We start from the raw sequence: 15,120 nt of genomic DNA, 5'->3' as shown, positions 1-15,120 counted from the left end.
AGGTACCACCTTTGGTAATACAATCTGTGGTTCTTAATGGTCATGAAGTAATGCCAAGGGTTCCCATTGAGAGGCTAGTTGCCCCCGAGTTGCCTGTTAAACTGGTCTGTTGGAACATAGCCGGAGTTGCGAAAAACTTAAGAGATCCGGAGTGGGCACTTTTTATAGAGTCATTTGATCTTTGTTTATTTCAAGAAACCTGGTCAGTGGAGACGCCTCATAGGGTGGGTTACAAGACATATGGTATAGGTGCAATACCATCCAAAAGTGGAAGGCCGTCGGGGGGACTCCTGTTGTGGGTGAAAATAACTTTAAGGGCGAAGATCGAGAAGATTGATATAAATTCTGTCGATTTACTAGTTTTAAAAATCACATTGGTAAATGGGAAGAACTTAATTCTGGTAAATGTCTATAATAGGCCCCTTCCCTCATCAAGAGAATCCCCAACCATTTCAAAACTGGACTGCTTTTTGAGTGGACTAGACCCCAGAGAAGACTTCGTTATCCTGGCTGGCGATTTCAATTGTAATTTTGAGCCAGTCGTGGGGCTTAGCGAAATCTTCGAAGAAGAGGACAAGGTGAATAATATTCCCATGCTTGAAAATGTTAAATCGGTCAAATGCTCAATACAGGGTCTCCAAATGATTAATCTATGTACGGATCACTCTCTTAGGGCCTGCAATGGATGGTTACCTTCCGACAGTGCCAAGAAACCAACTTTTACCAGGAATAATTATAAAAACAACTTAGACTTTGTGATCACCTCCATACCTTTTTGGACATATCTTTTTGACCTTGAAGTTATGGAACGGTTTGAGAGTGACCATTTCCCTCTAATATTGACTTTAGATGCTCTATTGTTTAGCGATACAGCTCAGCAATTTCCTATTGAGGGCAATAGTGCTGATAACTCCGAGATCCACATTAGTAATAATAGAAGATCTCTGAAATGGCCGCTCATACAGGGCAATAGTAACATCCTCAGCGAAATATATTTTCTTCTTGCTGAGATATTTGGACCCCATTTAGCTGCAAAGCCTGAGGAGGAACTTAGAATGTCCTTTATGTTGTTACATCAGAAATTCTTTGCTGACCTAAGATTATTAGTAACTAAAATGCCCAAAAAACCCCAGCAAAAGACTCAGAACCTGTCCCATGGTAAACCATGGTATGACAGATCATGCAGGGAATCAAAGAGGGAATTGCTAATGGCAATAAAAACTAAGTCACCAAGAGTTGTCAAAAGAGCTAGGAATAACTACAAGGCAATCCAAAGGGCCTCAAAGTCAAGATGGGATGAAGATAAATGGGCCGAGTTGTTGCTAGCCGCCAGATCACGTGATAACGTGGCGTTCTGGAGGCTGGTCGCAAATGGCAATCATGTAGGTAGGGTGGTAAAGGATGTTTTTTTGGACGAGAAAACATGGGTTACTCACTTTACGAATCTATACAAAAAATATGATGATTCACATACGGACACGACTGTGGAGAACCACGATTACCAAACAGACCCTTTGGTTTTTACTTTAGGGGAAACAGAGCTGGCAATAACCCAAATCAAATCAGGGAAAGCCCCTGGTCTGGATAAGATCCCGGGGGACTTATACAAGCACGACCTAGGAATATGGGCACCTTATATTAACTATTTGTGCAATACATTATCTTGCTCTTTAGAATTTCCAGAAAGTTGGAAGGGAGCGGAAATTGTTTTAATTTTTAAAAAAGGTGATAGGATGGACCCTTGTAACTATCGGCCAATAAGTTTAATGGACATCCTACAGAAAATGTATTCACGACACATTTTATTACGTGTGAGTGATTGGTTGGATGGAAAAAAAAATTTAACCAAATTTCAAGCTGGATTCAGATCAAAAGTCAGCACAATAGACCAGATCTTTAGATCTTGCTGCCTCTATTGGAAGTACGTAGAGATCAAAAGGTGCCACTTATATGTTGCCTTTGTTGATTTAAGGGCAGCATTTGATCTGGTGCCCCGAAACCTTTTATGGAAAACCTTGAGTGCAGCGGGCATGCCAAACAACCTCGTCATGCAGATTAAAGAGTTGCACGAAGGGAATTTTGCGAGAATTAGGTGGGGCCCAAATGGTGAGTTAACTCAAAAAATACCCATTGAACGTGGAGTCCGTCAGGGCTGCGTTCTGGCTCCCACGCTTTTTTTCCCTGTTTGTAAATGATATCCCCTCTTTTTTAGAAGGTTGTAAAAACGACTCACCAAAGCTTAATGGCGAAAAGGTAACTTCCTTACTATTTGCTGACGACACAATTTTGATATCCCAAATGAAAAATGGATTACAGTCACTATTGGACACTTTTAATGAATATTGTAGTTTAAAGGGGTTGGAGATTAATGGAATGAAAACTAAATGTATGTCCCTAAATCCTATAAAACGGGACAAAGGTTGTCTAACACTAAAAGGAGCAAAGTTGGAATCAGTGCCCCATTTTTCTTATTTAGGGGTGACACTAGACTCCAAGTTCAATTGGAAAGCGCAAATGGACAAAAGTAAACTAATCTTTGCTCAGAACGTTAGACCAATCCTCAGGGAACACAGTCAAAGTACTAGTAAAGCAGTGTCCCCAGTGATGGAACTATTTAAATTTAAGGTCCAGTCATCAGTCCTTTATGGAGCAGAAATATGGGGCCCCGGAGCCAAAGATATTTTTAGAGCATCAGATAACAACTTTATGCGAAGTCTGGTGAGGGTCCCAAGAGGTACTCCACTTGTACCCTTGGAACTGGACCTGAACTTTAAAAGAACAGACCATCATGTTCTGATTCGACCCCTAATGCTATGGGTTAGACTATGGCACGTCCCCGAACTCCAAGACTACAGAGACGGGTTAAAAGAAATTATTGCGCTTGATAACCAAAGTGCTACCCCATGGCTAAGGCATGTTAAGACCTGGTTGAGTTGTATAGGATTAAAACATTTCTGGGAGAATCCCGAGCAACTACCAGATAATCCCAAACAAATTTTAAAAAGGGCGTTCTGGACCTTTATAGGGAACAGAACTATAAGTAATTCAACTAGCGGGACCATAATCTCAAAATTCTTAAGTTTTAAGGACGAACCCCTTTATGAAATTTTCATGGATGAAATAGAGCCCCCACTTGCCAAAACATTATTTTTAAAATTTAGGTATGGAAACCTTTTAATCAAAACAACATTGGCACGTTGGGCTAGGAGTCGTGATATATCGTCCCAAGTAATGGATGAAACTTGTCCGATGTGTGAACATGAACAGATTGAAAATGAACAGCACATCCTTTTCTTCTGCCCCTTGTATGCTCAGGCAAGGAAGAGATGGATCAAACCAATATGCCTACTATTAGGCTTGAGGTCATGCTCACAGGCTCTGAGAATCCTAACTACTAATACGTCCCAACAGATAATATTTAGTGTCAGTAGATTTCTACTTTCTATTTTTTATCAAAGGAAAAAGAAGGGGCATCAACTGTAATTGATCTGAATTGTTGATCCGATGTGGTGGTCCATCCTACGACATATGAATGTATTGTTCTCCCACTACTTGTCTTCCAACATGGATTGTATTTTTACTAATGATTGTACTTTAATCAATGTTTTTATGTATCAATGTTTTATGTAGAGATATGTGTTTTATTTGATGTAATGCAAGTAATGTGTGCACTGTTTTTCTTTTATGGCATATATGCCGAAATAAAGATTTTGAGTAAAGAATAAAGACTTGAGCCATCATTTTGACCTTGTCATCTAGAATAATCCCCAGATTTCTTGCATTTACTGTAGGTATGGGCATAGGTCCTAGCTCCGTCAGCAACCAGGTGAAGTCCCATGGAGTGGTTTGTTGCTGAAGACCAGTACTTCCATCTTGTTGGGGTCGATCTTCAAGCAGTTGGTTCACATCTAGTCAGCCACAATGGCCATTCAGTTGGGGAAATTGGTTCTGGTGGTGGTTGTCTTGTTCATCATGGAGAGAATGAGTTGGGTGTCATCGGTGTAGGAGATGATGGTGATGTCTTGTGATCGGATAATGTTGGCGAGTGGAGTCATTTATGTGTTGAAAAAGGTGGTTCTGAGGAATGATCCCTGTGGGACTCTGCATATCAATGTCCTTATCTCTGATATGAAAGGTTACAGCCTGACCCTTTGGATTCTTCCCATGAGGAGGGAACAGATCAATTTGAGAGTGAATCCTTGTATGCCAGTCTCAATGACGGTGTGTAGAAGGCTATGGAGAAGTTAAGCAGGATGAGGCCGATCTCTCTCCTTGTTCTAGGATGATTTGAATGTCATCGATGCTCAGGGCTTGTTAAAACTCTCTGCGAAGACAGTTTTCTGATTGTTGCTCCTTCAGGTCCTCTTAATGCTACCTTTCTACACTGAGCAAGAAGCCCAGGCAGCGTTTTAAGGAATGAAGGTACCTGAACTGGCTGGGCGACTGGCGCATTTCCAATTCCCCAGAAAGTTAGCTAGATTGAATGAATGCAGAGGCAAGCTGGGGAGTCCAGCCACAACTCCCAAAGCACAAACTGAGGAGAACCTACTCAGATGCAGTGCAAATGTCTGTTTGCTTACTATGGAAACATCTTCACTATGTACTACTGTGGTGTCCATAGACCAGCTCATGGTGTGTCTAGGGATGGCAAGCCGCACTCATGGCCTCACACATGTATTCCTCTGGCCAGCTTGTCCTTTCCACAGTTCACTGAGCACAGCCTTTGCATTTTGCAGTGGGACACACAGATAGAGTTTGCATTTGAACAAAATGTGTTTCGCTAAAGCGTGCAGAACAAATTCAAAAAATATATTTGATCAGTGAGAAAGCCCAGGTGTTTACAAAGTAGCACATGTCTGAGACCCCCAAGAAAAGTAGCCATTCCTCTGAATCCCATCAGCCGATGCACCAACACAAGCATGGATCAGACATCTGGATGTACAGTAGACTTGAAAGAGGTACTCTCTGCAAGCATACCTTGAACATAAAGGTGCTCTTTTGGGAGATTTTGGATCCCCAGATGCGAAACCAAGATTAGCAACAGGAAGTGGACCATCATCCAACAAAGTATATTATTGGAAACACCATTCAAAGAAACTGTAACATTTCCATGAAATATACATCTATTGAAAACACATCATCAATTTCTTTATCATCTTAGGAAGCAGCATGTGGGGTGTAGAAACAAGTACATGGGCTACCTGAGGATCAATGGAATCAGAACATGAGGCCCGTATTGTGAAAACACTCATGTGTTCCACCGCCACCAGCTAGCACTACTGTTCAGCACCAAATGGCTCAGGGCCTCTCAAATCTGTAATACAGGGACAAAAATCCTCAACCATTCGCTGTACTGCTGTATAAACTAGGTTAGGGTTCTTCATAGAGACGTACTCCATACTGTGTACTGCAACCCAGTGAAAGAGATAGACATGCCATTAGTAACACCAAGTACTTCTGATTAGACTGTGATATCCATCCTTGCCATCAGAAGGACATGTTTCCTGCCCCATGGTTTCAAGTAACACAATAGAAGATTGTGGGAGGTGTACTGCTAATATGTTTCAATTCAGCCAAACAGACTAGCAGACAGTACTGTGCTACTTTGTAACTAACTTTGAGCTATATCTGTACTCCTATGTACAATGGGGTGGGCAGAATTTGCATATTCGCGCTACGCAAAGCTCCGCAAAACTGTAAAATATCTCCGCGAGCACGCAAAAGTTCTGCGAGCATGCAGAATTGCTTGTTCGCATGTTCGCAATGCTTTTTTCTGTCCGCAAACACTGTTTGTATGCTCGCAGGGAAATATCTCGCGAACACGCATTTTGAAAGCGCGAAAATGCAAAAAATTCCACAAAGCCACAGATTGCGGAATTTTTGAGAATTCCGCATTCTCAGCGGAACGCAAAATTACCTAAATTCCGCGAGAGGGACGGAATTTACCACCCAGGCCTAATGTACATGCATGCAGACACCTGATCACAATGATTTTTAAAGGGAATGCCAGGACCGGAAGCGTGGTGTCTCGATGGCTCAGAGGATCTTGAAACTCTATCTCCATTGATGCCAATCAAGTATCCATGTCAGAGGTAAGACGGCTTGAGATCACAACAACCCTCACTTGAGGAACATCAGTCGTGCATGTCATTGATCCATACGCGTCGTGTGATGAGATAATTTCCCACTTTGTGCAGTACATCACAGTTTGCACATTTATAAACCCGTGACCTTGCCACTGATTGCGTGTTAAGCCTGTTCTAACACAGACAGGGGCGGCTGCTGCCTTATCCGGCCTATATTTCACTCTTTCCTTCTCGTGAACTGCCCCTCGGCGACCCCTGCCAATCCGCGCCAGGGTCACTGCAGGCGTCGGGTGATTTGTTCACCTGAAGTAGGGAATTGAAAGCTGAGATTGGCGCTGACAGCCGCACTGAGAGCCGGGGGTTTGTCAAAGTGCTTTAGTAATTCATTTCTTCATGGTCATGAGTTGAAATAAATCAGCCTTCTCAGAGGTCAGGCATGGCTCGGATGGAGCTGGGATATATCGATCCGTTTTTCCCAGAGCTGAAGTGTCATTTGATTCTTTTTAGCAGATTAGCAGCATGCCTCCAGGATCCGCGGGATGATCAAGTGCGTGATGGGTATTCTACAGCCCCTTGACCACTCCACGCTCCTCGTGCCAAAGAGAGCCTTTCTTATTGGCACCAGCTCTGATGGTTGATGTGGTTCCATGCCAACCCTGGTTTAGCTTAGGCAGAGAACAGACTGCGTTTCGGCTTGTTAGTAGTTTGAATTTTTTTTTTCTCTGCTGGTCACAGGAGACAATCATCCAAAAATTGATTAATGGGTTTAGGTAATTTGGCCAATCACAGAGCCCATGCTGGTTACTCAAAAAGGAGACGCTGCGGGAGCTAACCCACCCTGGACCAGTGTTATAAGTAGGGAAAGACTCAAGACGTGGTGTAGATTTTTCTGCAAAAATGTAGAATTGTTGACACATTTCTCAGTTACCTGCAGACTTTATACATTTAGGAAAATAACCACTTGAAGTCCAAAAAGAAAGAAACTGTGTAGAAGCAGCTGAAAATAGCTTTGGCAAATCCAAGAGATGTCAGCTTTAAAAGGTCAAGCTATTTGATTTGCCAATACTTGCTTACACTGGCATAGGAAGCATATGACTGTCAATCTTACATTGGGTTATCTGGTAGAGAAAAACCATTCCAAATCATTGTGCAGATATGCATCTTAAAGCATGTGCACCCTTGCACTATGACACTTGCACACACATGGTTTGTGACATGCATGTGTGTGCATCTGTAATGAACCAAGGAGGCTACATTTAATTTACCATTTTAACATGGCAGTAGACCATGTAAAAATGATACATTAAAATGTTTAAACAAATGTTTAAAAGTGTACACAAAGCATAATAAAGGAAGTGAGCAGCCTGGCAATATTTTGCACCTTCTGGGCCTTAAAAAAATAGAACACAGAGCTGTGTCCAGATGTGTTCACTATGTGTGCAAATGCCTTCCAGCGCACCGAACCATTTGTTAAATTGTGCTGGGCTGTACTCACCACTCACAATTGCATAGTGTTATGAACAAAATACACTATGTAGCCTCACTGGCAGTCAGCTGCGGTCAGCAGTAGGAGTTCCTGCAGGGCGGTGACGTGGGGAGGGGGAGGGGCAGGGTGGGGGTAGTAATGTATGGATTACGGAGTTTAACAGGTAAGTAAACACTTAAATAAATAAAACGAATTTCGTTGTGCGTATTGCATCACCAAATGTGAGTTCATTCGTATGTGCATTCATCTGTTCCTTCAGTGAGCTCAAAATATAGATTGACCAAATGTGATGCAGTGCGCGCAATGAAATTTGCTTTATTTATTTATGTTTACTTACCTGTTAAACTCCGTAATCCATACATTACTATCCCCCACCCTGCCCCTCCCCCTCATCACGTCCCCGCCCTGCAGGAAATCCTACTGCCGACCGCGGTTGTGGCAGTGATCAGTGTTACATTTTGTTCAAGCAATGTTGTAGCTAATTCACATTTTCTGCATGGTCAGCAAAGATTTTCCACCTTTTTCCGGACCCTATTTTTGCTGGCTTTAGGGTTCTGTGCATTGCACTACTACTAAACAGTGGTAAAGTGCTGTGCTCCCCCTCTAAATCATATGCTATACATTGGAACTCCTTATCCGGCCTATTTTACTTCCCTATAAGTCCATTTTAAATGGTTCCTTTAAGTGTGCCCAAGGCATGGAAAGTTGAATGTTATATATGAGCTGCAGTGTGCATTTACAACACCCACATATATGAAAAATATCTATTTTTGCCAAGAGCACTACTGTGTTTTGGTTGGAAGGCAGTTTAAATGCACTGCAGTGGCATGGCGGGAAAACTTAGCAGCAATGTAGAAAAACCCTATTTTTATATATTCATATGTCTCCCTAAAATATGCCTTCATAACCCAGAGGACAGTGGGAAAATATATACAAATTGGACACACCATATTTTGAGTTTAGTGTGGCCCCTCAGGAAAATAAAAAGGCCAAAGTAATTTAACTTGGTAGGCTTGGCTAGACTCTTCCCTATTAGGCTTGGGTGGGAATATACTCTTTATTGTTTATCTCAGCTGAGGAACGGGCTAGTAATGTAATTTCCTGCTTAGTTTTAAAAAAACAACTTCACTATATGCTTCCTGAGCCTAACAGCCCATAATTCAGTTCTACCACTGATCACATCTCCAGACTTAGAATACATATCCTTGCCTGGGAGAAATAATAATGGTGGCTCAGAGGACAATGGCTTGACTCTGATTCCAGGAAAGGCAAATGGATATTAACTGCTGACCACTTAGCAGGACTTAGCTATCTGGAAGTAGACAGGAACAACAGGGAGAAGGAAGAACAATGTTAGCACTACTTCTTTTGATTCTGAGATACCAGCGAGGATATTGACACCTGAGATACCAGGGAGGATATTGACACCTCTAAGTTAGACCCTAAATGCCCATGAGATTGTACAGTATTTAAAAATAAGCCATGCATATTTAATGTTCTACATGTCCTGGCGATAGAAAAAACCCTTGTCATTCTTTACTGTAGTAAGGCTGGCTCTTCCATTTGAAAACACTGGATCACGTTATAACAACCAATAGTGCTTAGTTTCAGTTTATCATTTTAACAGTAATGTAAAACCCAACTTAGGGCCCAATTCTGATGCGGTTAGTAAGCCTCCTAACGGCATTTGCTCTGTCCGAATCGGATCGGGAACGTGTCTTTCCAACCGAATCAGAAAGGTTTCCGACTGATCGAGTAGGATGCGAGTTAGGAATATCCCAATCTGAACCTGACAGCATTTAGAATGACCGAGCTCTATGGAACAGAATCATGCGTCTCTACGGGCTAAGGTTTCTGAGCGAAAAAATTACGATGCTGGATTCAGACAGCCTTTCTGAATCGTGCCAACCGACTCGAACCCGCAATCAGAATCAGACTTTGGGGGCCCATAGCGGGCCCCCCTGCACGAGAGCTTTCCCAATTGGGCCTATAGGGGTAGCCATGGGTCCCCCCTTACCAGCCATGCACAGTGTGGCAGGCACAATGGGGTATCCGCCACAGGGTGCCCAATTTTCCCCAGCCACCCCTTTCTTCAATGGGAGCCTATGCATTCGGTCGGAACAAAGGCTCCTATTGAAGTCAATGGGATTCCAACCAAATCGTATCGGGAAGCATGCAGATGCATCGTACTCGGTTGGTTGGACTCTTCTGATCTGAGTCGGTCAGAAACCATTCCCAAATTGATTTGGTCGGAATGATTTCCAAACCACATTGGAATCGGGCCCTAAACAGTAAAGTCAGATTGTATATTAAATATTATTTCTATTTTGAAAATTACACTTTTAGAAACTTGCCATTGTCCTGTCTAAGCCAAATGCTCCTTTTTGTCAGTAACCAGTGTCACCTAACTGTTGAATTGCGCCCCTGTAGTAAGAAGTGAATTGCTCCCAGATAGCGGACAAAAGACTCGGGTATGGCATGGTGTTTTTCCTTCATGAGAATGATGGCCAAGAGAGCTGTGCCTGTCCCCTTACTTAGCTGCCAAGAGTACCTATACTGTCACTGACAGATATAGCTCACACCTTGGTCTGTCTCCCTTTGTTTTGCTAGTCAGCTTGACTCCACACCCAGTGTTGGAGTTGCTGCACAACTGGTTGGAATAGCACAGGGAGCTCTGATCAGGGGAAGAATGGCACTGCTATGTTAGATTTAGGTAGAGAGTTAACTGTGGGAAAGGTTACAGCAAAATACACAGGAAGTGCTACAACAGTGGGTAGGGTTACTTTATCCTATTGGTTAAGGAGTGGCCAGGAATTTCCTCCGCCTACTGCCTGCACTGGGCACAAAAGTGGCATCCCCAGTAACCCTCTCAAAACACTCCTGGACCTGTGATGAATCAGAAGAAGGACTGTGCTGCTGTCTGGAGAACTTAAACCTGAAGATGAAACTGCTTACCTTGAACCCAGGCCCACAGAAGTGTCTCTAAGAATCAGTTGGCTGTCCTCCTGTTTGAACTTCAGGGACACAACAAGCCTCCAGAGACCTTTTCCTGCAACTGGCCCGCTGACCAGTTCCAACTGAACCTGCTCCATACTCTGCTGCTTGGCTCTGCTGGTGTTAAAGTGTACTTCTCCAGGCATTTAATGAAACATGGGACTTAGAACATTTTACAAACTTTCTACTCTGAGACCTGGAACAACATTCCAAGTTGTTTGACAAAGGTGACTTGATGCCAGGCCAAAGATTCAGGTTTCTCCCGCTTTGTCCTTCCCCAAATCAGCAAATCTGATAATGCAGGCAATCATGAAAAAGGTGTCTAGCTTCATGGAGCTCTTTTCAGCTACAGCCTGCAGCCTTGCCGCCCTGGAAAAACCTGAGCTTTAAAAAAGTGACTACGTTTGAAAATGGAAATCTCCCCTGGGTGAAGGAGCAAAAAGTATCCAGTCAGTGAGGGATCTTCCCAAAGTGTAAAATTCAAATTCCACTGGCTCAGAGCTTTCCTGCCTAAATTAAATGACTTCACCAAGACCTTGTCCAGTAGCTAGCCAATGACACAAAGCTCTCTTTGGCCACATCTTACTGCCTTGCCCGACTGAGGTTTTTTAACTTACGTTTGAGAGACTAAGGGCCATATGCATGAACACATTTCCCCATAGACACAGAAAAAGCAAAACCCTTTGATGCACCTGGCCTAAGTCCGAAGGTAAAACTTTTCATCGGTTCAAACCTGGTCCATGTATCTGACCCGCACTCCATCACCATCAGCCTTAAACCTTAACCTTGTCCTGGTCAAATAGAACCAAATGACGGCAGGGGGTACCTAATGCTTTTTGCCACTATTTTTCATCTTAAACTTAGAAAATTCATGTATCCTGTTCTACTGAATAGATTTTTTTCATTTTGGTGTCACTATAACTATTAAAATATTCTCTATTTTTCTATTTTATTCTGGATTTTTCTCGTGTTCTGTTTTCATGTTATTACTGTTTGAGTACTGCATAAATACTTTACACACTGCCTCTAACTTAAGCCTGACTGCTTTGTGCCAAGCTACCAGAGAATTATGCACAGGTTGATTTAGTGGCTTTTGTGGTTTACCCTGTCAAGGGTTGTACTTATTATTTGAGGTGGGTTCTTACCTCCCCAATTAATGACCCCCATGCACGAAACAAATTAGCTCACTGCGGTTTCATTTCAAACAATTACGGGTCATGGATTTGTGAGCAAATAGGTTACTCCTCACATCCAGACCTCCCCTCCGCCGACTACATCCTCCTGGGGGACTTCAACTTCCACCTGGAGAACAACAACGACTGCAACACCAGCACCCTGCTCGACAACCTCGCCAACCTTGGACTCAAGCAGCTGGTGTCCACCCCCACCCACCTCGCCGGACACACTCTCGACGCCATCTTCTCATCCAGCAAAGACATCGCCTTCAGCCACGCCACAGAACTCCACTGGACAGATCACAGATGCATCCACTTCACCTTCAGAAGAACAATGACCCACCACCACCAGCAACAGGTTGCCCGAAGAAGCTGGAACAAGATCACAGCCGACCAGCTCGCCGCCTCCCTGAGCCAGCACCCTCCGGCCAGCTCAGCGAACCCCAGCCAGGCCGCCGACAACCTCGCGAAGTGGATCAGCAACTGCGCGGACGAACTCGCCCCACTGAGGACCCCGCCCAGCAGACCCGGCAGCAAGAGAGCCCCATGGTTCACCGACGAACTCAAGAGCTCCAAGAAGAACTGCCGGGCCCTCGAGAAAGCCTGGAGAAGGGAACCCAGGCCGGACAACAGGACCACCCTCAAGCTCGCCACCCGGAAACACCACCAACTGATCCGCATCACCAAGAAAACGGCTTTCAAAAACCGACTGGACAACAACGCACACAACTGCAAGGAACTCTTCAACATCGTGAAAGAGCTCTCCAACCCCAACGCCGGAAACAACAACATCACCCCCTCGCAAGACCTCTGCAACTCCCTCGCCTCCTACTTCCACAACAAGATCGCGGACATACATTACAGCTTCAGCACTCAACCGACGCACGCCACGACCGCAGCATCGCCACCCACCACCACCCTCCGCGCCTGGACCCCGGTCAACACCGAAGACACCGTCCACACGATGAACTCCGTCCACTCCGGATCTCCGACCGACCCCTGCCCTCACCACGTCTTCAACAAAGCCGACGCAGGTCATCGCTCCCCACCTGCGGGACATCATCAACACCTCATTCGACACCGCCACCTTCCCCGAGAGCTGGAAGCACGCCGAACTCAGCGCTCTACTGAAGAAACCTACAGCAGAAGCCACCGAACTCAAGAATTACCGCCCCATCTCTCTACTCCCGTTCCCAGCCAAAGTCATCGAGAAGACCGTCAACAAACAGCTGGCCGCCATCCTCGAGACGTATCCGCCACAGGGTGCCCAATTTTCCCCAGCCACCCCTTTCTTCAATGGGAGCCTATGCATTCGGTCGGAACAAAGGCTCCTATTGAAGTCAATGGGATTCCAACCAAATCGTATCGGGAAGCATGCAGATGCATCGTACTCGGTTGGTTGGACTCTTCTGATCTGAGTCGGTCAGAAACCATTCCCAAATTGATTTGGTCGGAATGATTTCCAAACCACATTGGAATCGGGCCCTAAACAGTAAAGTCAGATTGTATATTAAATATTATTTCTATTTTGAAAATTACACTTTTAGAAACTTGCCATTGTCCTGTCTAAGCCAAATGCTCCTTTTTGTCAGTAACCAGTGTCACCTAACTGTTGAATTGCGCCCCTGTAGTAAGAAGTGAATTGCTCCCAGATAGCGGACAAAAGACTCGGGTATGGCATGGTGTTTTTCCTTCATGAGAATGATGGCCAAGAGAGCTGTGCCTGTCCCCTTACTTAGCTGCCAAGAGTACCTATACTGTCACTGACAGATATAGCTCACACCTTGGTCTGTCTCCCTTTGTTTTGCTAGTCAGCTTGACTCCACACCCAGTGTGGAGTTGCTGCACAACTGGTTGGAATAGCACAGGGAGCTCTGATCAGGGGAAGAATGGCACTGCTATGTTAGATTTAGGTAGAGAGTTAACTGTGGGAAAGGTTACAGCAAAATACACAGGAAGTACTACAACAGTGGGTAGGGTTACTTTATCCTATTGGTTAAGGAGTGGCCAGGAATTTCCTCCGCCCACTGCCTGCACTGGGCACAAAAGTGGCATCCCCAGTAACCCTCTCAAAACACTCCTGGACCTGTGATGAATCAGAAGAAGGACTGTGCTGCTGTCTGGAGAACCTAAACCTGAAGATGAAACTGCTTACCTTGAACCCAGGCCCACAGAAGTGTCTCTAAGAATCAGTTGGCTGCCCTCCTGTTTGAACTTCAGGGACACAACAAGCCTCCAGAGACCTTTTCCTGCAACTGGCCCGCTGACCAGTTCCAACTGAACCTGCTCCATACTCTGCTGCTTGGCTCTGCTGGTGTTAAAGTGTACTTCTCCAGGCATTTAATGAAACATGGGACTTAGAACATTTTACAAACTTTCTACTCTGAGACCTGGAACAACATTCCAAGCCTGTTTGACAAAGGTGACTTGATGCCAGGCCAAAGATTCAGGTTTCTCCCGCTTTGTCCTTCCCCAAATCAGCAAATCTGATAATGCAGGCAACCATGAAAAAGGTGTCTAGCTTCATGGAGCTCTTTTCAGCTACAGCCTGCAGCCTTGCCGCCCTGGAAAAACCTGAGCTTTAAAAAAGTGACTACGTTTGAAAATGGAAATCTCCCCTGGGTGAAGGAGCAAAAAGTATCCAGTCAGTGAGGGATCTTCCCAAAGTGTAAAATTCAAATTCCACTGGCTCAGAGCTTTCCTGCCAAAATTAAATGACTTCACCAAGACCTTGTCCAGTAGCTAGCCAATGACACAAAGCTCTCTTTGGCCACATCTTACTGCCTTGCCCGACTGAGGTTTTTTAACTTACGTTTGAGAGACTAAGGGCCATATGCATGAACACATTTTCCCATAGACACAGAAAAAGCAAAACCCTTTGATGCACCTGGCCTAAGTCCGAAGGTAAAACTTTTCATCGGTTCAAACCTGGTCCATGTATCTGACCCGCACTCCATCACCATCAGCCTTAAACCTTAACCTTGTCCTGGTCAAGTAGAACCAAATGACGGCAGGGGGTACCTAATGCTTTTTGCCACTATTTTTCATCTTAAACTTAGAAAATTCATGTATCCTGTTCTACTGAATAGATTTTTGTCATTTTGGTGTCACTATAACTATTAAAATATTCTCTATTTTTCTATTTTATTCTGGATTTTTCTCGTGTTCTGTTTTCATGTTATTACTGTTTGAGTACTGCATAAATACTTTACACACTGCCTCTAACTTAAGCCTGACTGCTTTGTGCCAAGCTACCAGAGAATTATGCACAGGTTGATTTAGTGGCTTTTGTGGTTCACCCTGTCAAGGGTTGTACTTATTATTTGAGGTGGGTTCTTACCTCCCCAATTAATGACCCCCATGCACGAAACAAATTAGC

This window comes from Lissotriton helveticus, chromosome 5_1 (assembly GCF_964261635.1).
Source record: "Lissotriton helveticus chromosome 5_1, aLisHel1.1, whole genome shotgun sequence".
Taxonomy (NCBI): Eukaryota; Metazoa; Chordata; class Amphibia; order Caudata; family Salamandridae; genus Lissotriton; species Lissotriton helveticus.
This window is presented reverse-complemented; position numbering follows the sequence as displayed.